Consider the following 27,994-nt stretch of genomic DNA (forward strand, 5'->3'; position numbering starts at 1 on the left):
CGGGAACGTCGGGGGAGATATCTCCGAACTAAGGAATCTTATCTCTTTCCCCGAAAGGGCAATGGAAGGGGAGCCGATGTTGTCCTTGGATCGACACATGGCGAAGGCTTCCAGAATCTCCCGACCATACCTCGAGGGGTGACCCCCGATTCTTGTGGTAGAGGGAAGGACGGCCGAGCAGGAAGTACATTCCGATGCGTGTTTGGCGATCGGGTGGTGAATGACCTCTGAACCGTCGGAGACCGCTTTTTTAACCTCGTTCGCGTGCTCTCTCAGGCGGTCGTTTATGCAGCGCCCCGTTTGGCCGACGTATCGGGCACCACAGGACATAGGTATTGAGTAAACACACTCTTTGCGGCAAGGAACGTAACAGGTTTTGTGGTTCTTTTGGCAAGGGGGCGCCGGTCCGGGGCTGTTGACTTTTTTGCAAATAGATGCCAATTTAAACTTACACGAGAAAACCACGTTGGTGTTGAAGCCCTGAGCTATTGATTTCAGTCGATGCGAAATGTTATGAATGTAGGGGATGCACGCGAAGCGGGACCTTGGAGGCGGCTTTTTGGATTGAGGCCCTGTGACAAGTCTTTTGATGGTAAGCTCGATCAAGTCGTTTGGGTAACCTGCCTTGAGAAGGCGGCCTATCTGATTGCACAGACTAGTTGCGGAAAGGTGGTGACACGACTTGGATTTGGCAGCAGCAATAAGGTTTCGGACAATACCAGTTTTTACGTTTTTTGAGTGCGAGCTGCTGAACGGCAGGACAGGCTTCGCAGACCTCTGCTGATTGGACCAGCAGATCCCGACACTGGTGGCGACCAATCTCAGATCAAGGAACTGTAATCCCTCAGATGAAGGGGTCTCTTTTGTGAACGTGAGCCCAAAGGAGTTCTTCTGGAAGACACTTTCAATCGCTGCGGTATCTGAATTAGTGGAATGAATGATAAGATAATCATCTACGTAGCGATAAACCAAGGCTTCGGGAAATTCCTGCTCAAGGATTGATTGAACCTTTGTGTCAACGTGAAATATAAAGATTTCGCTTAGGATGGGCGCTAGGCACGACCCTATGCACACACCGGATTTTTGAAGGAATACTTTGCCCTCATGTTCGACTAGGTTGGACTGAAGATACAGGCGAATCAACTCTAGAAATGCTGAGAGTGAGATGCCACAGGAATTTTGAAAATCTATAACTCCTCTTAAGTGCACAGCCTCGGACACGAACCCCAGAAGGGTTTTCACATTGAGACTATAATACAAATCTACTACATCAAGAGAGAACACTCCAACAGTTTCCGTACCGATATGCAAGTTATCTAACGTTGGGATAACGTCCTCGGAATTCTTTAGTCGGAAAGGTTGAGGAAGGTCCAAGGTTTCGAGATGTTTTTGTAAAAACATCGCCAAGGGCTTCTGCCAGCACCCTGTTTCTGAAATAATGCTACGGAATGGCACTCCAGGCTTATGTGTCTTGGCAGAAAATAAAATTGATAGGTACTGCTTAGCGGGAGCAAGAATGGCACTTTTTAGAGAAGGGAGGTTGGAGGAGTCGCAGAGCGCCTTCACCTGAGACCTGAGGGAACCGGATGGCCTCGACTTGAGAGGAAGAAAGTTCTTTTTCAGCGCTTCGTCGGTCTTCTCCTGCATTTGTTCTTTGTTGAGGATGACGAACCCGCCGGTCTTGTCCGCTTGGAGAACTCTCAGCTCAGCGGACTGAAGTTCCTTGATAGCTGGGGTGGCAGCATTCTTGGTTTTCCTTGTCTCACCATGGAAGCACACAGCTCTTGACCCTGCCGCTACGAAGTCCTGACGGCTGTCCTCCGGTATCTTGGCGGCGATCTCGTACACCGCGGCCAGCTGGTCGACTTTGGTGTTGGCGACCGCAGGAGCATACTTCGGCCCGTGGGCCAGAAGGCTTTCTGTAGACGGGGATAACTGCCCTCCGGACAAGTTGAGGGGGGTTCTGGTTTGACTCTGGGTGTCACCTCGGTGGATTTTTTCTGATGACGAAGAAAATGATCCCATGAGTTTGATAGTAGGGTGCGGGCTGACTCTTGTAGAAACTTGAAGGACGGCTGACGATTATAGTTTAGTCCCAGATGTTTGGACATCACGGCGGGCAGGAGCCCTTGCATAACGCGGATCTCGCTGGAGATTCGTTTGGAGATTCGATACGTCGGCCAAACGGGGCGCTGCATAAACGACCGCCTGAGAGAGCACGCGAACGAGGTTAAAAAAGCGGTCTCCGACGGTTCAGAGGTCATTCACCACCCGATCGCCAAACACGCATCGGAATGTACTTCCTGCTCGGCCGTCCTTCCCTCTACCACAAGAATCGGGGGTCACCCCTCGAAGTATGGTCGGGAGATTCTGGAAGCCTTCGCCATGTGTCGATCCAAGGACAACATCGGCTCCCCTTCCATTGCCCTTTCGGGGAAAGAGATAAGATTCCTTAGTTCGGAGATATCTCCCCCGACGTTCCCGACAGCGACGACGCACCCTTGACGGCATAGTGCTCCTCCTTTCCACCCCTTTTCACCCCCCCCTTTTTTTTTTTCCTGTATATAAGCAAACTCTTGGTCTTATTAAATGTTGTTGCCAGTTGGAAGTTTCTGTTTGTCCGTCCTTTCTCGTTTTCTTCCTCAAGTTTACTATCCATACCAACCCGCTCGTTCTGTCCCTAAGTCGATTAAAATACAGATCGCACACACACATTAACCTGGGGACAGGAATACCACTTAAGAATATCGGGAGCGTCCACATGCCCGCAAAGCGCTTGGAAGAGCCAATGGCTGCCGTCCGAGCAAGGAGCAAGGCGAATAACCGGAAAAAACATGCTTGCGCGTGAAAAAAATAAAAAAAATAAAAAGAAATAATCCGCACTGTGACAGAATTTCAAGCAAAAAGCGCCGAAAAAGTACAGGGACACAGACGAAGGGAAACAGGACAAGGACCAACTGGCCCAAATCTCCACTTTACGACAGAATTCCCACCAGCAATAATGACTTAAAAACGTTTCCTCTTTATCGCTGCACCATGATCGCGCTTGAGCCGTTCCGCCATCATACCAATAATTTCCATCTGGATGTCTCCACTTAGCCACTAGTTTCGTAGAGTAAACCACCTATTAAACCATCTTGTTTGGTGCGTCCTTGAAAGGGCTGACCGGTGCTCAGACGATGTGCCTGTTACTCCAAAATGTATATAATTAAAATTACAGTTCGTTGACCTCAAATGTAACGGTTTACCGTTACAAATTATTCGCCAAAAAAAAAAATTAAATAATTATTGCGGGTTTTTACTCCATTACTGTCGAGTTGCTCCAAACAATCTCCTAAAGGACATCTAACATGTACTGCCTCTTTTCGGGACTGAATTCTCTGACTCATCTAAAATGAAACGCGAATAAAGATATATAATGCACTAAATGAAATTTGTGACATATTTTAAAATAATAACGTAAGAAAGCGTAGAAATTGTAATATAATAAACAACTTAAACTGGTGGTTGAAATAAATTGGTTCCGTGCTTAACCAAAAGTTACGAGGCAACAACCTATGGGTAAGAGTTGCCTAATCTCGGATGCTTAAAGTCAAAACGAAAAAAAAAAAAATAATAACGCGGTCATCTACAAAAAAACTTGCAATGAAACGTTTTGGGGCGAAGTAATTTAATTTGATCAGTTTAATTAATAATAAAAAGTAGCGGCCCAGAGTACGGATCCTTAGGGTAGACCGAATTTAACTTCTAGGGAGCGGGGGTAGCTCTTGCTTATATCAATAACTTTCCTGCGATATCTTTATGAGGGTCTGAACCCACCCGTATATCCTTGGGTGAGTTCTAACTTGTTTTGAACTTAAAAGCAGTTTCTGACGTAGTAAGTTCTAGAATTCTTTACAGTAGTCGAGATATACAGGATCGACATTCCCAGATTTGTCTATCATCCTGGAAAAATCATGTAGAATCGAAAACATTTGGCAGAAGTCTGTCTGGTTGGGGAATGACTTATTAAAACAAAGGACGAGCAACTAAGCCCTAAATGCGAGATACAACGTTTCGAGGCCAATTCGGCCTCTTTTTCAGTTCTTACTGTGGTTGTAATACTTCGTGTTCTTCTCTGATTGTTAAGACCCGCTTTTTTTTTTTTTTTTTTTTTTTTCATCCATGATCGTTGCTCCGTCAGGTGTCGAAGCCTGTTGACCTACACAGAGAGTAATGCTCCAAGAGACATATTGATGTTTTCTGGCGTAGTTTCAATGATTCGGGATTCCAGGAACAGCTTTTGGCGGGGATTGGTTTTAGCGTCCAGAATATCGGTATTGGTAAAGTCAATTCGGTGGTAATTTTTTTTAACAGTGTTCAGCAACCGCATTGCATTCGTGGCTTAATTCTCGGACGTGATTTTTTTGCTGTCGTATCCTTTTCAGGTAGTTCTTGGTTAGACCGATGTACGTGGCCGGGCACTCCGCGCAGGGAATCTTATAAACTACACCTTGCGTTCGTTCTCAAAATGGTCGATATTTTGACTATGGTAGAAAGTGCCGAGAGTTGAAACTGGCTTGTGGGCCATGTGAATTCCTGGCTTCCATTGCTAGTACACGTTCCAGGGCTTCGCTGGTCTCTTTATTCTAGGGGATGCTGGGACGCTTGATGGGCTGGTAACGCGTACCATCAAGCAACGGCAGATGTCGTCAAGCTCAGTTTTGACGGCGGGCACTGCGGTTCCCCAAATAACTGTTATTTTTGAGTTCACGATTGAACGTTTCTTTTTCTTTTCTTTTATTCATTTTATATAACTTCACGGCCAATTGCATTAGAGAGGGGAGTGGGCGCAATATATAAGTATAATTTTAAAAAAATGTAGTGATTATTAGTACAGTAAATTGACTCATAGTTATAAAATATTAGCTATGTCGTTCTTGACCTGCTGCTGATCTTTGATTGTTGCTGTTGGGGCGGGAAGTCAATTCCACTCCACTGATGTGCGAGGAAAGAATGACTGAAAAAAGCATTAGTTCTACACGATGGAATCCCTACTTTATGAACATCGTCAAATCGAGATGATATGTATTGGGGGGGGGGGTAAATATGTTTGGCGCGCAAGGAAAGATGAAGAAACGGTTTGTGAAAGAGACAAAGACGAGAGGTTTTGCGGCGGGATGCTAGGGATGGCAGGTCAAGGTTAGATGTCATTGGACTGATGGTTGCAGTTCTATTATAGTTAGACAATATACGACGAACAAAATTATGTTGAACCATTTCAAGCGAGTGCATCAAGTTTTCATGGTTGGTATCCTAAAGTGAAACGGAATATTCGAGTTTAGAGCGAATCAGGACCTTGTATAGTAGTAGCTTTGGGGATGAAGGTGCTTTTGCAAAGTTGCGTCGAAGATAACCCAACATCAGGTCTGCGTTATTAATAAGCTCCGGGGTCTGAACGCTCCAAGTAAAGTTAGATGAAATGTGAACACCAAGGTATTTAAAAAAAATACGGCGTCTAAAGGCACATTATTAAGAGAGTAAACGGGTGAGTTATTATTTTTTCTGGAGACACGCATAAGTTTACATTTTCTAATGTTTAGTTCCATGCAACATATTTTGCACCGTACAAAGACGGCGTTAAGATCAGATTGAAGAGTGGTTTTATTTTTATCACATTAAACGTCCCGGACAATTACGCAGTCATCTGCAAACAAATGAATATGGAAAGAAACACCAGAAGAAAGGTCATCAATGTAGACAAGAAAAGGGGAAGGGCCACGCAGAGAGCCTTGGGGCACACAGAGTGGACGCCACTTGGGGGAAGTGTTAGACTGTTAGCTGAAACGAACCGAGAAAGAAAATATTCAAGATAGTATAAGAAGTTGGGATAGTGATTAAGCTGACCTAATTTAAGAAGTAAAAGCTTATCACACACCTCATCAAATGCTTTCGAGAAGTCTAAAAAGCTGCTGTCAGCAAATAATGATCGGTCACTAACGGCGTTTACTTTATGAGTGAAAGATACCGATTGAGTTTTGCACGAATAAATATTAGAGAAGCCGTGTTGTGAAGGTGAGAAAAACGAATCCGATTTAACAAATTTGGCGAGGTTAGAAAACAAAATGAACTCTAAAGTTTTACATGGGATGCTTGTGAGTGAAATTGGTTGATAATTAAGGGGAGCAATCTTCTTACCTGATTTGTGGAGTGGAACAACCTCCCCACCTTCAACTCAGCAGGGAGAAAACCATCACCAAGGACTGTTGGAAAACTTTTGATACAATATTAGAAGAATAAACACTGATTCTTTTTAAAAGTTTTGGGTCAATTAAATCGCAACCAGGGGCAGAATCTCGTTCTAGGGATAAAATTAAGCTTTCAACACCCCTGGGATCAATAATAAAAGAAAACAGTGCAAGGTAATCTCATGAGTTTATATTAGGTAATAGGACGTCTGTTGTTGAGGAAAAAGTGCGTGAAAATATATCGTTAAGAACGATGGCACATTGGTTAGAGGGAATATCTTTACCATCACTGTTGACGAGGGTGACATAGTTATTATATTTTGGCTTAGTAACACGCCAAGGTGTTTAGTCTTTCAGATTCAGAAGAGCAAATGTTCTTTGCCCTTTACAGGAGCGTGGGGATCACCGACACCTTATATCTCGTTGGCAAAAATTGAGTCATACAACTGAAACCCCCCAACAAATCGTAAGCTGTCAGTGTTCACTATGCTCGTGTCAAGAACAAAGAACATTTCCTCTTCTGAATCTGAAAGACAAAACAAAGAACGAATGGTCATCTGTGAGCATAAACAAAACGGGTATACGGGTAACTTTATAAAACGCGTTGTCCTCCGTCAAAACCGAGCTCGACGACGTCGGCAGTTGCCTGATGGTGCGCATTACCGGCCCACCACGCGTATGAGCATCCTCTGCATAAAAAAAAAAAACAGTGAAGTCCTGACACGTGTGCAAGGAAAGGAAGGTATTCAGACGGCCAACTAGCTAGTTTCAACTCTCAGGCACTTTCTACCACGGCCAAAATATAGACGACCTGAAAAGAACGCAAGGTGCACTTTATAAGATTCCATGCGCGGAGTGCCCGGCCACTTGCATCGGCGAAACGAAGAACTATCTGGAAAGGATACGTCAACACAAAAATTATGTCCAAAATATTACCACGCACGCAGCACGGTTGCTGGACATTATGACGAAAGTGACCATCAAATTGTCTTTACCAATGCGCTTATCCTTGATTCCGAAACTAATCCCCGCCAATAGCTGTTCCTGCATGGAATCCTAATACATTAAAACTACGTCAGGAAACATCGACGAGTCTTTTGGAGCATTGCCATCTGCATCTGTCATCGGGATCCGACACGTGACGGAGCAAGCATGGAGGAAGAAGGAAAATACAAAGCAGAATAAGAGGAAAAATAACGTGGAAGAATAGTAAAAAGAGCGCGCCTGAACCACCATGGAAGAAAACGAAGTATTGCTCCTTGCCCCCAGAGTCACTACTGAAGAAGAGGCCGAACCGGCATTGAAGATTTGGGTCCCGCATTTAGGGGTTGATCGTTCGTGCTTTGCTTCAATTACAATGGTTTTTAAATATATTGTTGTAGAAAAAAACTCCAAGTGCATTTATGCTACCGCGTAACGTGTTTCACTGTTGGTTCAAACATATGTTCTGATAGAAGATTGAAACCTTAAAACGCGTTCAAACTGTCCTGATAAATGGGTTGATTTAGTTGCTCTCGTTAATTCCCAGAAAGTTTCTAGCTGAAACTAAACCTTTATATACACTCATTACAAAGTTAATTACACAAAACTGAATATTATTCGAATTATACAAAACCCGTTATCATATTTTTTTTTTTTTTTTTCAAATAGACCTATTGGCTAGGACCAATGCGACATTAACTTCATTCTTCTGTACGATGTGTACTTTTGGCAGGAACCATTTGGCCCACATTTTGAGACACACCCCTTTGGAGATTCTTATCTGAACACTTCCATAGCAAACTGGAGCAAACATTCTCCCCTCTCCTTGCGCACTAGTTGTCTTTACTTTCCAGTATCGCCGCTCTGCTCCTCCAAGATATTGTAAATGACTCGCGGCTCCACGTCGCCGGCTGTTCCCCACCTCGAAGTCTGTGACTGAGCGTAGTTTATGTTGTCGTGTTCCGCTTGCTGTGGATACTTGTCCACTTCGAGGATGATGACCGCAAGCTGACCTAGATTCCACCCGTTGTTGGTAGTCTTCTGTTTGTGACGTCAACACTGTCTCTTCTTTATTTTACTGCCGTTACTTCCCGGTCTCCCCCGCAGAAGGTTTTTTTTTGTTGTTTTCTTTCTATCGAAACAGCTTCTTCTGCATGAAGAAACCCTTGGAACAGCCGTTCGACTTAACAAGAGAGTAATTTTTTTTAACGAAGATCCTATTTATTTTGCAATAAGCAGCGCGCTAAATCTTTCTAATTACCCGCTTTCGTGGATGTGCGATATATCATTCCGGGAGGATGTGCGATATATCATGATTTTCTTGACATATATATTATGACATAAAAGTGGAGTGGGCCAATGTTCGAGTGCAGGCGTACGTTCAGGATATCAAGATATACATTTCGTATGCATTTAGGGCACCTTTTCTTTTAATTGCAGTACCATACGCGGGGAAAGATAATTCCTGCTGCTGGCGCCAGCTCTGATAAGTGTCTTAGACCTCTGCTTTCAGTTTATATTTGAAATGCTAGCAATAAAGTGAAAATATATATTAAGTGTATTCTAAAAAAAATCACGTCCTCTAATAAAAAAAAATAACCCAATGTTCGAATTCCTTCACCGCACTTCGCTTAACCAAATGTGATTCGCCGGGCACGCTGATGAGTAACATTTTTGCTGAAAAATTCTATTTTTTATGTGCGTTAGAACTTTTTTTTGGTTTACCATTGCGGTGACATTGAACCTCGAGGATACACTGATTGGCCGCCATTAATGTCAGCGTTGTCATTGAACGCGTGCTAAAAGTTTGCTTTGCGTTCATTTCATTTTATGGATATTAAGTAGCCTTACCCGCCCTTCTAAACATACGTTACAGAAGGAGCATCTTTTTGTGACTATCGCTAGTTAGGTTTGTGACACAAATGGTGTTGTATGCCTAATAATTTGCATTATACCGATGGCAGAACAGTCTGAATGAAAAGGATGTCTGTCCGACGGTCTAATCGATATTTCCTAGTCCTTTAGGTGAGGAAGGGGCAACGGGGACCGATTGTGCTGACGCGCTGTGGAACGCGAGGACCCTATACGCCGAATCTCTCTTTCCCGTTTCGGACCGTATCTCCATTGTATTAGAGTGCGGTCGTGTATCACCACTGCGGGATGTATGATAGGGGCCTAAGGCTTACGGTTGCACCTCACTGGCACAACTGATTTTCTACGGCGGAGACATCGGTCGACTGCTGGGACTGTTTGACATCCAACGGTCAAAACATACACATAACACAACTAAAGACAAACTTAAACGGCAGCGCTTCTCTTTCGGATGCCCGGCCTGTAGAGCACGAACCTCGTTGCATATTGCCGCGCGTTGGCTGCATGTGTACGCTCGATACTCACGTAACACAGAGGTGCTATCGAAGGGGGAAGATGGAGTCGAAATAGCTGAGCCTTGCTGCTCGCATCCCGTTCTCGGCGTTATGAAAGCGGAAGCTGTTAGTTGCCCGTTGCCCACTTTCGCGACGTCGTGTGCGTAAGCGAAGCAGTTTACCCGCTAAATTTACCGCAAGAATTGACTCCACGTGTTTTATGCACCAATTCAGGTTGCCCGCTAAATTTGGAGAAAAAATAAACGTGACCAATGCTCCAATTGAGTTTCACCACTCCATTTGGTTGAAATAGTCGAGACACATGACATACGCAACGATTAAATTTTTTTTGTTAAATTTTGCAAAAAAATGAACGTCATGTGTCCTATCCACCAATTCAGTTTCCCAACTAAATGTGGCAAGAAACTGATGTCGCGTGATGTGAAGTCACAGAGCCTAAAGACAAATTGAATTTGCTTACTAAATTTAGCGGTAGAATGCACGTCTCGTGACATATATACCAATTCAGTTTCCCCATTGAATTTGACGGGAAAATACATCTCAACATTGCTGTCCCTGTCTAAACACATCACACCGTGTGATCGTCGCGCAACTTTGTTTATGAAGTAAAAAACAATTGTTGCTGATAACGTTTAATAGTGGTTTTCTTTCATGTAGTAACAAGTTCTTACCCAACCTGAAATTTTAAGGCCCTACAAGAGGAACGTTTTGCAATCCATTTTAAAATCCTTTGCAATCCCTGACCTCCTTAATGAAATGCCGGCGGGTGTAATGTCACCGATCGCCCCTTTCTGAAAGAGTTGGCGCATGGGGCTGAGAGGCTCGCTTCAAGCTTGGCCGCGTCCATTCACTCCGTTCTAGGCCAACTTCTAGATTCAATTAAAAAATACGAAACAGTTAGACAAAGAGGACGGACAAGACAAACATCGAAATATGTTTGTCATGTCTGTCCTCTTTGTCTAACTCTTTCGTATTCTTGAATCTATTACTAACGCGCTCAATCGTGTTTCGAGATTAGCTCGCTTCAATGGTGTGTTTGTCTTGAGCGCCATCAGTCCCCGATCCGAAGGATCTGGAACTTTTCACTGAAAAGCAGTTTCTCGAAAGTTCAATATTTAAGTTTTTGCTCCGGGGTGCGGCTTTTTTGACGCATTAAAGTCTGCTTAGAAGGCAGAGAATTTTACTTGTGGGCGTTAAAGCTTTTTAATGCTAACTTTTTGGGAAATAACCTCTAGTTAATGGATTTTATACATTTTTTTTTACCGTTTCGCTTTAGATAGGAAAAACGAAAAGAATTTAAGGGCGGATTTTGGGAAAGAAAACGTTCCACAGTGTTGGAGACCGTGTTCATGTAATGGGTCCTATATACATTTTTCACTATCTCTTTTGAATCAACTCATCAAACGCTTACAACTCGGACATTTTCTTCACTGCTGGGAAGAATGGATGAATGCACAAGTTGAAACCTCCAAATCCAGTCCGATCTAAAAGGTTTAGCTTGTGTTTGATTCTTTGTTGTTACAGAACTCCTTGGAAACCGACTAAAAAAAACACATGTTCTGTTTGTATGTTACAAAATCGGGATACAGTCATCGACCGCGGCGAACGTCAGGTGAGAGGCGTAAAAGATATAAATTAGCGCATTAATGACAATAACTTCTCGCACTTACTTTTTATGCATTCACCCATAATGCCATATTTCAATTAGCGGTGTGTTGCTTCGCGGCCAAAATGTGGCTTAATTGTTAGAATTCATACAACTAAATTAAGCTCCTGCTTATCCAATGACAATTTAAGCCATGAGTAGACAGACGCCGAAATTAAACGCAAGAGAGCAGCAAAAGTTAAACCTAGAAGTGGGGTCAGCCGCAGCGGGCGTGAGGACTGAACTGTCAGGAGCCCATCTATCAGTGCCAAGTAATCTAAGCATCGCGTGGACGCGGGAAAGTTGCGCCCCCCCCTGCTAGTCTTCCTGACAGCAAGGCATTTGGCGTTTTCGCCCCTTGGTGTCGTTATGGAGAGTTTCGTACACGTATTGTGCCTTGCGCACAAAAAGCAGTTGAGGGACGCGCGTCGGATTACTTTTCTAAGAAAACACATGTTTAGCAAGATATAAGTAGGGTTCCGTGATTTCTGATATATTACAAAAAAACTCCATAAAACACCCGCCGGTAAAATTTTGGTCAATGCGGATTTATCCAATAAACTCCCAATTTTTATGTGCCAATTCCACTCCTCTCCCTCTCCCCCCCCTCTCCCCCCCCCCCCCCGGCCAAAAGAAAAAAGAAAAAAATAAGAGAATAAAGGACTTTTTTTGTTTACAATTTGATCAGCACAGAGACAATGGTCCTGGGAAAGTTTCACCATAAATATCTTTTGAATCTCGGACGGATGTCAGAGAAGTCTTACCACTTGTCTCGCCAAGGTTGATTCACGGCCACAGGTATTGTACATTCGGGTCACGACAAAAGCCACTATTTTGGTTTCCAGTTTGGGCTATGCGATTTGTGATTTAGATAAAGGAGAGGGTCTGCTTTTGTAACAGTGAAAGCTATGAACCGTGGAGATTGTATAAAATGGGAAAGAGAGGCAGTTGAAACTTTTCTATTACATGCTTCACCACTCCACCTCGCGCGGCAGCGGGCGAGATTGTTGGGATTGGATGGGATGACTGCGAGGTTCATAGCGACTACCTCATGGAGTTTTTTTTTTTTTTTTTTAAAGTTATCGACGTTTATCGAAGCAACACTTATGTGCGACGTTTGTCGTGGGAAAAACTTGTTTTGCAAATGCAAATGGCACCAATGCCAAATTCAACTAAAAAAATTATATTGATACAAGCACGCTTTATTCTTTATATGGCATACCTTTGCGTCCGGTTATTATTGATTTTTTTTGTAATTTGAATAGGTTCTTGAGGTGAAAACAGGTATAGTGGACCGCTGACTGTGCCTGACTGTACGTCAAGCATGTCTGATTGGCCAACAAGTTACTCTGACTGACAGTCAAACTCCAGTCAGACCCCGCTTGTCGGCTTTCTGATGGTTTCCTGGTGGCAGTCGGCCGCCGCGAAATGCCATCAGGATGTCTTGGTGGTGATTCTGACTACATCGATTGTCTCTGACTGTACGTCAGAAAGCTTTGACGTGCAGACAGACGTACGGTCAAAGGACGTAAAGTTCGTTCGGATACCACTATTTCGTCAAATCTATGAATACGAAAAGTAATCTATGCACGAGAAAACGATTTCGGGACGTGAGCCCATAAAACCGCTGACGTTAGAGATATGACACGCAATCGAGCGACAACCTTTATCAGAAGCCTGCCGAAGCGCCGAACACGACACTTCACACTTCGCTTCGCCCTAGAGGCTTCGCCGAGCTTTCATGAACGATCGCTCTCGACTCGTTTTGTTTGCCCGCTTGCTCCAACCTGTCGATCCTGCCCGGGCTCTACAATGGCTTATGTTTTAGTAGAATTTCTACTCGACAAGACCCAGCCTGTTGTGAGTTCCGACGATGTAAGGGACTTTAGCGGTGTAGTTGAAGACGACAGGGTGTACCAGGTCTATTGGGCCGGTGATGCGCGAACAAAAGGATCGTTCTACGACGCGAAAGTACTCTACATGGCAGGTGAGTAGAACTGAAGTACGGCGAGTGATGTACGAGTTCTTTGCGTAACATGCTGACGGCTTAACTGCATTTGCAGCCAAAGCATTTCGTATAAAACGAATAGTCAAATCGAGTTTCTCTATCGGTGGCGTAGCATAGCGGTGAAGCTGTCCGATTTGTACGCATGTGGTCGCGGGTTCGATGCGCGGTGGTGCTGCTGTTTTTTTTTTTTTCTCGAACATTTTGTTTTATCGAGGCATTTGACGATATTTATGAGTGCGTATAGCTTTACTCTTATATAAATGCTGCCCTTGTTGATGAAATTCCCTTGGCAGTGGCAGTCAGACGTCATCTGATGGACCATCAGATGACGTCTGATGGTCCATCACGTTCCACCAACGCTGCTGACTGGCACTCAGTGTCCCAAATTACGTAGCTTGATGGAATTTTCAATAGGGTAAATAAAATAAAGGACAGGACAACTCTCATTGTCTGGGGTTTCTATTATGATATTTTCTAACCGGCTCGCCTGCATACTTTCGCTTCTTACAAAGGTTATCGTCTAGCGGACGGCACAAACCGATGCCCCGGCGACGGCGTCTTAGCGAGCTTGCACCGGGGGCCGCCGCCGACTGATCACCGTCTGGTCAGGCTCGCGGCGCGACACCCGCCCGTGCTTGGCTGGGAGCCCCCAAGGTGCCCTCGAAGCGTAGAAAAGGCGTGATGTAACGAAAGGCAAAGGGATCTACACCACGAACGGACCAAATCCGACGCAAAGGCGTGCGCAAACGTAAACAACGGTTGGGAAATACCGTCGCTCACCGCTATAAAATGTGCCCCGCAAACTCAGTAATCCGCGACCGCATCCCTTTCCTGCCGCTCATACGTTCTCTAACTTGACGGATACTGCGTCTTGAGGAGCATGCCGCGGGAGCGATCATCGGGATACCTAGTAATTGCTACAGCCAAGCGCGGCGCAGTTTACCCTTGCTCTCGCTGCGAATAGCCGTCGAGTCAACCACCAACATGGGGGCTACCGGTGTTCAATGTCATCGTGTGACGTAGGTTCAAGGCATGTGTACGGAGATTGCGACGATCACGTGGTGTAACGCCGACAAGGCTAACGAGCGTGCAGTTTATTCTGCACTGTCAGCTTTGGGGCGAAGAGAAGGTAGCGTAATGAACCACGACGGAGCGTATGCGGCTAAACATGTAACAACAGCCCTTCATCTGCCACCAAATATGACCTGGCGCATAAAATGTTTTGGGTTTTCCGTGCGGCTGCTTTTCCAACGTCTGCTTCTTGTTGAGCAATTACTTTGATTTCCTGAGCATACGCCACTTCTGCACGCTTCAGGACCATTTTCTCGGATTTAGCTGCGACATTATTGGAAGCACGTGAAGTCCGCTCCCGAGCTTGATGATTTTAACCGTTCTCCATGTTTGCTCCACTTATGGCGGAGAAGAACGTCATAAGCGCCCATCGCCCGCTTTGCTGGTCCTCCGGATGTGACGTGCACTATGCTCGAACCGGTGAAGGAGAATATACACACTTAAAATTTTATTATTAGGCGTTTAGCCTAAATAAATTCCTGAAATTCCTTCCCTCATAAATTTCAAAACCATATATTCCTTGTAGCCTTCTTAGAAGATACCTTTCGCACATCTGCATGTCAAAAAATATTTTATACGTAGTAAGTCCTCTTATATCATCTTCAAGCGTACAATCTTCTCAACGCACTATGGAGCCGTCCCCGCTGTGCTTGCCTCTTCCTCCTGGATGTAATAGAGAGCGGAACACTGGAAGCGGTTTTCACGAGCTCTGATGAGCTGCTACAGTGCCAAGGTGTACAGCGTCACCAACCAGTGTACTGTACACTAAAAATGACAAAACAGAAAGTACAAATATTGTACTCATTCTCTGCGCTTGACTAATATTTCCTGAAATTGTGAAAACATTGTTCGTCTATTATATAGGTTTATCAAAAGAACATATGGAATTTGCTTACCATATTTTTAAAAGTCGGTTACACAAAATAACTACCCATTCAGGTAAAATAGATTTGACATACCACAAGAAACCTTTATATATCTGAATCGGAACCCGGATCGCGCTAAAACGTCCAACGAGTCTAAACATCCAACGCGTCCTAAGGTCCAATGAGTCAAAACATCCCCAAATGGATGTTTTCATTCGATGGATGTTTTGAAACGTTGAATGCTCAGAACATAGCTAAGGTCGAAAACTTGGGTGACTTTGGGTGACATTTTTAAAAATGTTAAAACAGCGGAAACTACGAGGGACGAGAAGCAGGACCTTTCATCTCAATATGCGCTTTCTCAAAAATAAAATGTATGCATTAGATACCTTAATTTCTCATTTTCCATTCCAGTTCGACGTTTGTTTCTTCACTAAAACATGGTGTCATGATGACGATAATATGCATGTCTTAAAGCGGTATAACAATTTATTATTTAAATCGGAATGAGAAACGCTGGGGAGGTGTTTGTATTTACGTTCGGCAAGACATTCGGTGTGAAATTTTTGAAACGTACACTGAAATGACTGAAGACTTTTATATATTAACAGTGAGAAGTAACAATCTAATTTTCTCGGTAGTATATAGGCCGCTGTTAGCGTGTTTCGATAGGTTTGGTTTGTGATAGATATCTCGACTTTATATCGGTAAATAAGTTATCGCTTTTCCTAGGAGGAGATTTCAATGTAAATACTTTGGAACACTCGACTCTTTCATCGTAATAGAATAACATTTTAAGCTCAAATTGTTTCATGCATGCTATCCAGTCTCCCACTAGAATAAATATTTCCTGTGTTTGTGTTCACAAACATTTCACAAATGTTTGTGAAAATGTTCATGACGCTGGTACAATCACTAGTAACATTAGTGAACACATTCCCATATTCATATCCTGCGCCTATAGCACTTCCGTAAAAAGCTCAAATAGAGTTACACATGTCTTGTAAAACTCATCCGAGCGTAATTTGGAAAAGTTTGGGACAGAGATCTCCCGCACTGACTGGGACCTAGTTTATTTTAAAATATGCATAGATGAGGCGTACAGCGCATTTATTGACGCCTTCAGCAAAATTTATAGATCGAATTCTCCCTGGGAAACAAGAACAGTTGCAAAAAATATTCGAAAGCCCTGGATCACACCTCTGCACCCCAGAAATAATAAAAAAAGGGATCGTTTGTAGAGGTCTTTTTTATCGACAAGAAATATCGATAAACTGATCATATTCAAGCAATTTCGGAACAACCTGACATCTGAGTTACGAAAGGCTAAGCAAGAGTATTATATGCAGCTCTTTAATTGAAATTCTAGAAAACGTTCAGAAATAGTTAGGAAATCTATAAATGTAGGTTTACGCCGCAGTGGACAGCGTAATGATGTAGGCGAACTTTCAATCAATTGAAAAAATAAATCGGGAACGTTGTTAGCAGAACACTTTAACACAGCCTTTGTAAATTTAAATCCGACACAACATAATGGCAATGCTTCAAACTTTATTGAACACACAGTGCACAAGACACATTTTCTAACGCCGACTGATGAACACGAAGTATTTAACGTGTTTGCGGGTCTCAGCAACAGCAGAAGCTGCGATACAAATGACTTACAAGCTAGGCCTGTGAAATTTGTTCTTAATGACATCACACCTTGCTTGGTGCACATTTTTAACCTTGGCTCGTCATCAGGAACATTTCCCCGTAAAATAGAATAAGCTAAAGTCTGTTATATTTAAAGGAGGAGACAGGAATTTCCTAACGAATCACAGACCTATCTCCATACTTCAACTATTTTCCAAAGGGCTTGAAACGATTATTTTCAAACGCCTAAACTCTTTCTTTAATAAGCATTCTGTGTTAACGGATTGTCAATTTGGTTTCCGTAAACGAAAAACTACAGAATCGGCATTAATTCAACAAAAGAAATCATTTTGAAAAACATAAAAAATTCATTATTTACCCTTGGCATATTTATAGATTTTAGTAAGGCATTTGATTTCATCAGCCAAAAAAAATTATATTAGATAATCTATACTGCTAGGGTGTCCGTGGCGTACCCCTATCCCCTCTCCGCTCTTATCTTGAGCTACGTGCGCAATGTGTTCTGGTCGATGGTCATACATCGCCTTTTCTTAAAATACGATGTCGTGTCCCCGAGGGCAGTATTCTTGAGCGTATGTTATTTAATAATTATAATACTGACATCGCCAACATCAATAAACAAATAAAATATATTAATGTATGCTGACGATGCGAGCCTATTTCTTGCTGAAATGATTGTTGAAAAATTAATAGTCGACGCAAATGATGTCCTTAGCCAGCTGCTTATATGGTCCACCAACAATGGCCTTAAAATCAACATCCAGATAACAAAGGCTATTGTTTCTCGACCAAAAAACAAGGCTGTAGCTATTGACAAGAATATTACAATTGGTTATATACCAATTGAATTAGTAAAAAATCATAAATTGCTCGGAATACTTTTTTCTGCGCATTTTTTGTGGAATGATCATGTCAATTATCTCGTAAAGAAGTCGTCCAACGTGGTTGGAATCATGTCCCATGCTCGCTCTGTTTTTCCAGTTAATGTTAAATTACAAATTTACTGTTCACTATCTCAGTTATACATCAATTACTGTCCTTAATTGGGGGAAGACTACTCAAATAAACATTGAAAAGCTTAAGTTCTTCAAAAGAAAATGCTTTTTTACATTGCTAATGAATACTATATGGCTCATACAAAGCCCCTATTTGCCCAATATAAATTAATTACCATTGAAACTATGTACGACTGTAGAGTGTTGCATAGTTTGCGCTTTTCAACTTATGACCATATTTTGTTTTTGTGTGAAATGGCAAACCTCTCCGAACATCCTCATTGCATCAACACACGCCTCTTGGAAAGAAGGGTCCTACCTCGAGCTCGTACTAATTACACTTATCAGTCAATCACTTATCGTCTACCTTCATTTCTTAACCATTTACTTACCAATATTATTGATATATATAGCATGGGAAGGAAATTATAATTGATGCACTTCTTGCAGTCCTGTCGGACATTGTGTTTAAATAAATGGGAAAGCGTCTTACTGTATGGTATATCGAATCTTGTCAAAAAGGTAGTTATTCTGTATGATGCGGAAAATGGCTGTGTGTGCTTTTTTATATTGCTTCTTGCTAACCATATTTCTTTTTTAGAAAGCGTTTTATTTTGTAGAATATTATGAACATAAGCTGTGCGTATATTTTTTTGGTGTGTGCGAGCCCGTCAAGGTGCCTTTAGCAGCTTTTTTGTATGGGGCACCGTTGGCTATAAGGCCAAAAATGAAGATTGATTGATTGATTGATTGATTGATTGATTGATTGATTGATTGATACACAGCGCTGCACACATACAGCCCAGTGAATGTGTCCTGATTTTCGTCCCTCGTCGTTTTCGCTGTTTGAATCTTTTATGAACGTTGTGACTCAAAATCTACACTTCTAGAAAAACAAAATGCATTATTTCCTGAACATTCCTCATTACAGAGTCATCGGAAATTAATATGCATAGAAACTCGGTCCACGTCATATGCAACCATAATCGTGAGTGCAAAGCGTTTTACAGCACGCAAACTAACGATTTTGGCCACTTTCGATGGCCCGAAAAATCGGTTTGTCAACGTATCACGCGCTGCAGTTTACTACAAAGGGGCGAGCAGGTGGTGTACGTTTAAAGTGAAAGAATCAAGAAATAAACTTAACTTGCTAAAACACACACACACACACAGGCACACGCACACGCACGCACGCACGCACGCGCAGGTACGCATGCACGCACGCACGCACACGCACGCACGCACGCACACACACACACGCACACACGCACGCACGCGCACACACACACACACACAAAGCTGTTTTGAGCAATCTACACCGCCACTTTACAGACGATGAACGCGTAGGGAGAAGTGCGGCCTACAGCTGGCGCACGCCGCGTCGCTGGAGCGCCGCCCGATTCGGGTGCCTTTACGGGATCGTCTGCTATCATAACCTCAATCGTTCGGCCGTCCCTCGACGCGGCGTACGCCATCTGCCGGCAGCACTTTTTCCCATTTGTGCATCATCTGTGATGTGGCGGTGGGAATTGCTCAAAACAAGTTTTTGTTCTCTTTTTTTCTTCGTTTAAAAAATATAAGTTTATTCTTAGATTTTTTTCTCGATTCACTTCGACCGCGTGCTTGCATACCTGCAGTAAGTCACAGCAAGATAAGAGGCGAAACCTATTTTAATGGTCGTTTAAAATGCATTAGAAACGTTAGTTTACACGTAGTATGTGTGCACACAAATTAAAAAAAAAGTACTTTTATTTTTTAAATGTTTTTTTTGACTGCTGTGAATTTTTTAGTCACGCTTGATGGCCCAATCGTTGAAGCGAATAGGCAATGATTGGCACTAAAACTAAGCGTAATCTTGCGCGTGAAGGTCCGGTGGTTGAGTCAGTTGTAGCACTACAGATCTGACCACGCGGAGCGAAGTTCGTTGCGGTTCACTCAGAAATTATGGGTTCAATTCCTACTCCAGCCTGTTTCAATGTGGAATCGCGTGAAGCCGGCGCGCGGTCGTGTATCACTAATGCGTGATGCGCCTCAAACCTCCCAAGCTAGCAGTTCTACTGCGCTGACTAAATATCAAATTTGATAGATCAAACTAACTTTTCACTGCCTAGAGCCCAATACAAAACGTTTCTTATCACCTGGTTAGTGGTGTCTGTTTTCACTCTTGCTTTACCTTATTGGCTTTTTGTTTAATTTTAGGAACTTCACTATTTTGATAATACGTGGATGTCGCGGAAACGCAAACAATCGCCATCTGTTTACGTCAGCAGTCTAGATGAGCAGCTTTTGTGTCTGAGAAATTTCCCCACTGTCGAAACGGCGGTTGCCTCAGCCTCCAGCCAGTTCCTCTTTTCTTCCGTGTTGTTGTCGTGCCGCTGCTTTGATGACAGATAAAACACTATTTATCCAGCAAGAAACGAAGAAAATCAGACGATGCGGGCGTAAGCTGTTCATTGTGAGCATCAGGGCCCACGATAAACTACCGTCATTTCGTAAAGCCAAACAGAATCATTTCGGGAAAATGCTATAGAAAAGAAAGCACTTGGTCGATACGCTGATTTGGTGGCTTTTTGAAAGAATTCCGTTTGTTCTAACAGTTTAACGTGCAGAGTATTGCCGCGGTTAGTACGCTGTCTGCTCTCAAAGCAAAATTACAGCCAAAATGAATATGTCTCGGTTCTCCTCAATATGGGAGAAGGGTTGAATAAATTATATTTTTTAATCAAGTAAATTAGATTTATTTGATTTAAATTTGAATGATTTGATTGAAATCGCTGTAGTTATAAAATAGGGTTTCCAAATATCTCTCTGTATTTTCAATGTGGAAGACTAATTGATCAACCCGTCCAATTACTGAAAAAGTGAGGAAAAGTACTCAAATTTAAGGGTCAGTTTAATTAACAACTTTTTTATAGAGTAACACACCATAGTAGATCAAACATCGCTTGACTTGTTATAATTAGTGAACATACTTTATTTAGCTTATTTTCACTTTTATTTTGTGTTGCAATACGGCATTACTTTTCCAGTTTTCGTTTCCTTTTTTTTTTTTTTTGCACTCTAGTTTACATGCAATGAGAAGTTACGGAACTGTCCAACAAACTTTGGATTGGAAAGAAATACCAAAGTTTGGATTTTATCTAAAGCCCACTGATTTGTGCTCGTGATTAGCTTGATATACATATCTTCCTTGCTTGATGATTTTTCAATATAATTACAAAACAAACTAACATACGAAGAAAGGAAAATATACGAATAATAAACAAAAATATTTTGGGGTTTATTTTGGTGTAAACGGTTTAATATAAATCATCGTAGCAAAACCTCTATGATTTAAATCACAATCTGTATCATGATTTCAATCACAATCTGTATCATGATTTAAATCACGATTTAAATAATCCTCGCCTTTATTCTCCATGCAGATAAACATGCATGGAATGGCAAATCTCAGACGTTTCTATTGCGTGCAGCACAAAGCCGGTTTACTGAAGATTGCCTATCATTTTATGTCCTGAATTTCTTTTTGGTGTGTACGAACTAATGGGAGGAGTTGAGTTTCCTCCCTTGCAAAGCAAAGTGAATCGTACTAAATTAACAGGAAAAGGTGCAGCCGGCATATTAACTGAACGGATTTTTTTTCTCATTCGAAGCACCATTTTAGTTTTATATTCACACCAGGTATGTGTTAACGGTCAAGGGTACATATCGTTTTACGCGGTACGTGGGGTAACTTCTTGGCTATGCCCAAATGTGGAAAAATAATATGTTATACCTAACAAAAGTTAGGTATCTTTATGCTTAGTTCTAACATGCTTTGAACCATGTCGCCAAAACAAGTAAGTATATGAGCGAAAGCACCGGCAGGTGTATAAAACAAATTGAAGAAACTCGCACACACTATGCATTTGTTTGCAATGGCTGTGCCAGATAAATGTCCGAGTTTCAAATAAGCTGCTCAAAAAATCAATTTATTACAATAAATATTAAGTACTTTGTGTACCATGAAGGTTCGTAGGATGACGTTGCACGGCGGTCCCGATAAGGGCCACCAGCGTCGTATATCACCGCAAGATATTTTACGAGAAATGTTTGCTATTCTTTCATAAACGATGCCACCGTCATGGCATATATATATATATATATATATCAGGGTGTCGAACCGGAACCGAACCGAACCGAAAACCGGAACAGAACCGGTATTTTTTCTGGAACTAAACCCGAACCCGAACCGTTATATTGTTATCGCGATGAACCCGAACCGGAACTGAACCGGAAAAAAAATAACGTTTACCGGCTCATGTCAAAATGGTTCGGCCCCGGGCTGTTGACAATGAATCTGCTATCAATGCCATTTGTTTTTTAAGTGCCGTCAACTGACACAGACCTCGCTTACATATTTTTCTTCTCCACTCAGTGTTAGGAATATAAACGCTGCATCCATGAATCTTGACAAACGCTGACTCCATGAATCTTGACATAGGACCCAGTATTGCGCGGGTCGCGGCTTGCACGGAAGAAAAAAAATTGGAAGGCTGTGAAAAAAAATAAAAAAATCGCGTCACGGGATTTCATTTTTCTACAATCTCGTAAATCCTAAATGCTGCTGTGTGCTCATTTCATAACACGCTTCTAGAACGCGTGAGTTCTTAAAGCTTGCTTCCATCGGAATGAGAAAAGAAAAGGCTGTGGAGTTTGATAATAATGCATCCGGTTTCGTATAGGCACTTAGAAGCTAGCACATTTGTGAGACAGCGAACTCTTCTATTTTAATATTTATCCTATTACGTCCTTCTGGCGTTGCGTTCGGTGAAGTGTTTTTCATATTCCGTATCTTGTTTAATGAAAACCTTTTTTAAGGGTCTAATTTGAGTTACCGAAGGCTAGTTCAAATAAAGAAAGCTGTATTTTCTCCCCACTGTTCCTTCAATTGCTTACACGCCGAGGTGGCGGGATAGTTAGCGAGTTCTACTTGTAAGTGGGTTTGTAAGGAGGTCGCGGATTTTACAGCTACTGCGTCGGACCCAAATAGATGAAGTCCGAATGCGTAAACGTCGGTGAGGTAACCTTTGAGTACACATAAAAAAACCATTCCTGGTAGAAATCTCTGAGCCTTACACTGCGATGTATCCCCTTTCGTATGTGCTGATTTTAGATGTTTTATTTGTAATTTATTTTGATGTTGCAATTTGTCATTTATAATTTCCGAACCGGTTCGCGAACCGGTTCGCGGATCGAATTAATCGAACTAGAACTGAACCGGAACAAAATAAATTTACCTGAACCTGAACCGTAACCGAACCCGTATTTTTTTCGGTTCGACACACTGATATATATATATATATATATATATACAGGGTGTCACAAAAGAAAATTTACACGGTCTTTTTTACCGCAAAAATAAACTAGGCATCGCCGAACGCTCATTCTCCGCCCAAAGGTAGAGCTAGAGGTCACAACCAGATGCCAAAGTTTCAGCCCGATCCGATAACTTAATCGAAAGTTATAAGTGATTTTCTGAAAATTTCAATGGGAAAATGGTGGCCGACGGAGTTTTCGAACACATGGGGCTCTATGGCACCAGAAACCGAAAACGAGCAAAAATGGGCTCCATTTTCCCATTGAAATTTTCAGAAAATCAGTTATAACTTTTGATTAAGTAATCGGATCGGGCTGAAACTTTGGCATCTGGTTGTGACCTCTAGCTCTACCTTTGGGCGGAGAATGAGCGTTCGGCGATGCCTAGTTTATTTTTGCGGTAAAAAAGACCGTGTAAATTTTCATTTGTGACACCCTGTATATATATATATATTGTGGAGACTGAAGAAAAGACAGCCGCTTCACTGGTGTCTACGCCCGTTCTACCCCGCGCTCGTCCTGAGCGCGAGCTAGTTCGATCTGCCCCACGAGGCATCTTTATTCTTCTTCTTTTCGATCCCCACATCATCCCCCTCTTGGGGGGGGGGGGGGGGGGGGGGGGGGGGGCAGGGAGTTTCCTAATTAGTTGGTTACATTTCGTCGTCGCTGAGTCTGATGTTCGCCAGTTCTGGTGGTAAGGGTAGTGTTCGGCGCAGGCGTTCGGGGCAGGCACGGCCAACAATAAGGAGGGCGGCCTCGATGTCGGCAGGTGTAAGGGCCCGTGATCCAGATCGCGCCAGCGCCCGCTGGTGGTCTTCTCGGTCGTGGTGAAGTGCTCCTTGATGATGTTGTTCGCATGAAATGAGTGGGACGCGGCAAAGTTCGCAGATGTCGGCATATTCTTCCTCGTCGTAGGCGGCGGGTAGATCTGCAGCACAGCGCTCCGTCAGTGTCCGTCGCCGAAAGGGATGGGGAACGTCTTCTGGTGCAGTCCCTTGTGGCACTTGAGGTTGGTGTTCCCAGGCCATCCGGGACGCGAATGTGACCATTCGACCGGCCTCCATCACGCACCAGGTGGCAGCCTCGGCAGTGCGTGGCGGTTGCTGACGGCGGTTATGTCGCCTGGCGCGGCGCGAGTGGCCCCGTGGATTGAATTGGGGGCGTAGGGGGGATCGGGAGCGGCTCCGAGAGCGTCGGAAGGAATGGGTGTTGCTGCGTCGAGGTGGCATGCCTGGATAGAAAATAACCATGAGCAACAATCTTTCGTGTGGCAAAAATTGACGGGGGACTGTGTTTCTTAGGACATCCCTAAAGGGTGACATGTCTAGAAACAAACGGCTTCAGATCACAAATGTTAACGGGTCCAGTTAACGACCCGTCTTCGACATGTCGTAACCTATACACCAAATGTGATACCCGTGAAACAACTTCCAAGGGACCTTCCCAACGAGGAGCTAGTGATGCCGCGAATCCCTTTGCTGCATTACTAAGCGGGTGCACGCGCCGGAGAACGCAGTCGCCTATTGAAAATTCTAGGGATCTCCTGCCTTGGTCATATTGGTTCCTCTGATCGAGCTGCGCTAACTCAATATTTTGTCGAGCCACTCGCACAGCGTCGGTGATTTTATCACGAAGTTGTTCAGCGAATCTCGCGTACGAGGTGTTTGGTCTTCGATTATCGTCGGAAAAGCTGTTCTCGAGGGGAAATCGCAGCTCGCGTCCGAAGTTTATTTGGGAAGGTGTGAACCCTGTCGTACGGTTCTCCGTAGTTCGAGTGGCGAAAGCCATTTCCGGGATGTAATTGTCCCAGTCTTTATGTCTCTCGGTGTATACCACTAGCATTGCTTTGAGGTTCCGGTTGACCCTCTCAGCTATGTTGGCTTGAGGGTGGTAAGGAGTGGTGCACTTGTGCTGGATGCCCAGTGTTGCGCAACAGTCCTCAAAAACCTTACTTATGAAGTAGGATGCGTTGTCGGAAATTAATTGGGAACAGAACCCGAAGCGGGTGAAGGTGTCCCTCAATTTGTCCCAAATGGTCCTGGAACTCAGTTGGCGGAGAGGGTGAAGCTCCACCCACTTTGAGAAGTGGTCGGTGACTACCAGGAGATACCTGTTTCCTTTGGGGCTGCGTGGAAAGGGGCCCATTATGTCACATGAAACAATCTCCCATGGATAACGACTTTCCACTGACTGCATCAAACCAGGGGGTTTACCTCCCCTGGGTTTGGCTTGTTGGCAACGTAGGCAACTGCGTGTGTAGCGGAGAACATCCTGGCGCATCCTCGGCCAAGTGGCAACGCGACACAGTTTTTGGTAGGTTTTCTGACCGTCACTGTGGCCCGCTAGCGCACTGTCATGAAAATACCGGAGGAAAGTTTGCCTTAATGTACGGGGTACGACCACACGAAAAGGGGACGTTGTGGGGTCGGCTTCGTCTGCCTGCGGTATGTAGCGAAGGAGGAGTCCATCCTCGCTGTGTACATATGCGTCTACCGACCCATACGTCCTGTTTCCATCGGTTTGATGGGGCTGAGTCAAGCACCGAGATATCTTTTGGCACATGTCGTCTTTTTGCTGGGCTTCTCGTAGCTCGTCCCGGCTCACAGAAAGACCCCAGGAGACTTCAGCGTCAGCAACAGCGACGAGTTCCGCTGTGTCATCCGCTTTTCGGGGGGGTAGGGGTGCTCGTGACAGGGCATCTGCTGCGACATTGAACCTTCCCGGTTTGTATTCAATGGAAAAATCATATTTCTGTAAAGCCAGAGCCCAGCGGGCAAGGCGTCCAGCGGGGTGTTTAAGGTTTTTCAGCCATGTTAATGCTTGATGGTCAGTCTGGATGGTGAAGGTCGCTCCATCTAGGTACATGTCAAACTTTCGCAAAGCGAATATTATAGCTAGACATTCTTTTTCGGTTACCGTATAGTTACATTCGGCCGCGGTGAGAGTATGACTCGCGAATGCAACGGGCCGCAACGCTGCGTTATGTTCTTGGAGTAATACTGCACCTATACCGTAATCACTGGCATCCGTTTGGAGGACGAATGGAGCATTGAGATTAGGAAGTCTCAGAGATGCAGTATCCGCAATAGCATTTGCTAACGCTTTAAACGCTTGTTCCTGAGCGGAAGTCCAGGTCCATGGAACTTCCCGGCGTAATAGCTGGTGAAGGGGCCGGGCCAAATCAGCGCAGTTGGCAATAAACTCGCGGTAGAATCCCACCATGCCAAGGTACCGTTGTAAACTTTTTTTGTCTCGTGGCTGGGGAAATTCTATAATTGCTCTGAGCTTCTCTGCTTGCGGCTGGAGCGATCCTTGGTCGACCACGAAGCCAAGAAGCTCCACTTTGGGTGATGAAAGTTGCACTTTTGAAGGGTTAATCGTGAGACCAGCTTCACTCATGCGCTTCAGGACGACCTGTAAATGGTGAAGGTGGTCCTCGATAGTACTAGAAAACACTACTACGTCGTCCATGTAGGCCATTGCATAGTTAAACTTTGCATCACCCAAGACTGTATCCATGAGCCTCTGGAAGCTCGCAGGGGAGTTAGATAGGCCGAAGGGGAGTCGGACAAATTCGAACAGACCCCTGGGGCAAACAAATGCTGTTTTAGGGACGTCATCTGTTGCTACGGGAATTTGCAAAAATCCCCTACTACAGTCGAGGGTTGTGAATATCCGTGCAGACCCCAGTGCATATAAAACAGACGAGACTGATGGAAAGGGGTATGCATCTCGCTTCGTGACCGCGTTCAGAGGACGGTAATCTACGCAGAGGCGTGCGGTGCCATCCTTCTTGGGTGCTAACACAACCGGAAAAGCCCATGGACTTTTCGAGGGACGGACGGCTCCGGTCCGAATCATCTCATTCAGTGCTCCGTCCAGGAGTGTGCGTTTGTGAACACTTAGGGGCCGCGCGTTAAATCGGATAGGCGGAGTGTCTCCAGTATCAATTCGGTGTTCGAGGATGTTAGTCTTTCCAGGTGTTTCTGTAAACATATGTGAGAAATTCTCCAAAAGCTTCGCTATACGTGAACGGTCCGAGTCGGTGCCAGAAAATGGCTTCATTGCCACGTGCAGATACCCCGAGGAGGGGAATCTCTCACATATTGTACCCTCTAGAGGACGAGCTGCCGTAGGCATTGGTCTGACTGCAAACTTGAAAGTAGCGGACTGCGAGCCATATCGATATTCTTCTGCTGACAAATCTAGGACTATTTTTTCCCTGGAGATGAAATCTCGACCGAGAAGAATAGGGCAGGCGAGACCCGGCAGATATGTGAAATGTTGTCGACATTGTCGCCCATCAAAGCTCAGCTTCAGTCGAGCTCCTTCAGTGACGGAGATAAGTTGGTCAGATGCCGTACGGAGCTCTCTCTGAGAACGCCGCATTGAGATGTTCCGGTCTTTGCACAATTTTCTAACGAAGTCTCCAAAAAGTGAAATTGCAGCTCCGGTATCCAAGAGAGCTGCGATCTGTTGACCGGCAATGTTAACCACAATGTAGGGTTCTGTTATACCTCTACTTTCGTGACGCATAGCGTCAAGGGATGGTATAAAGTACGTGACTGGACGGAACCTATAAATTCGAAGTAGCTTGTCATAGACTTTCAGCCGACTCACCCATGATACCATGGTCGCTAGGATTCCCGTGATCAATGAAATGCTGAGGATTGTCACGTCTCGTAGACCCGCCCAGGTCACCGTTCGGTAGTGGGCACGGGGTTCCGGTTGGACCGCACGGGCCATACACTTGTCTACGGGTTTTCCAGAAGGCCGCGCTGGTGTGGTCGCATCAGCCAT

The 27,994-nt window shown here is 44.0% G+C and overlaps 1 pseudogene; it reads right to left on the reverse strand.

Annotated features, from left to right (window-relative positions):
* Positions 1-27: 27 nt before the first annotated feature.
* Positions 28-27,994, reverse strand: LOC115313412 (annotated as a pseudogene).

Source organism: Ixodes scapularis, unplaced genomic scaffold, assembly GCF_016920785.2.
Source record: "Ixodes scapularis isolate PalLabHiFi unplaced genomic scaffold, ASM1692078v2 PGA_scaffold6__148_contigs__length_123643588, whole genome shotgun sequence".
NCBI classification, from domain to species: domain Eukaryota; kingdom Metazoa; phylum Arthropoda; class Arachnida; order Ixodida; family Ixodidae; genus Ixodes; species Ixodes scapularis.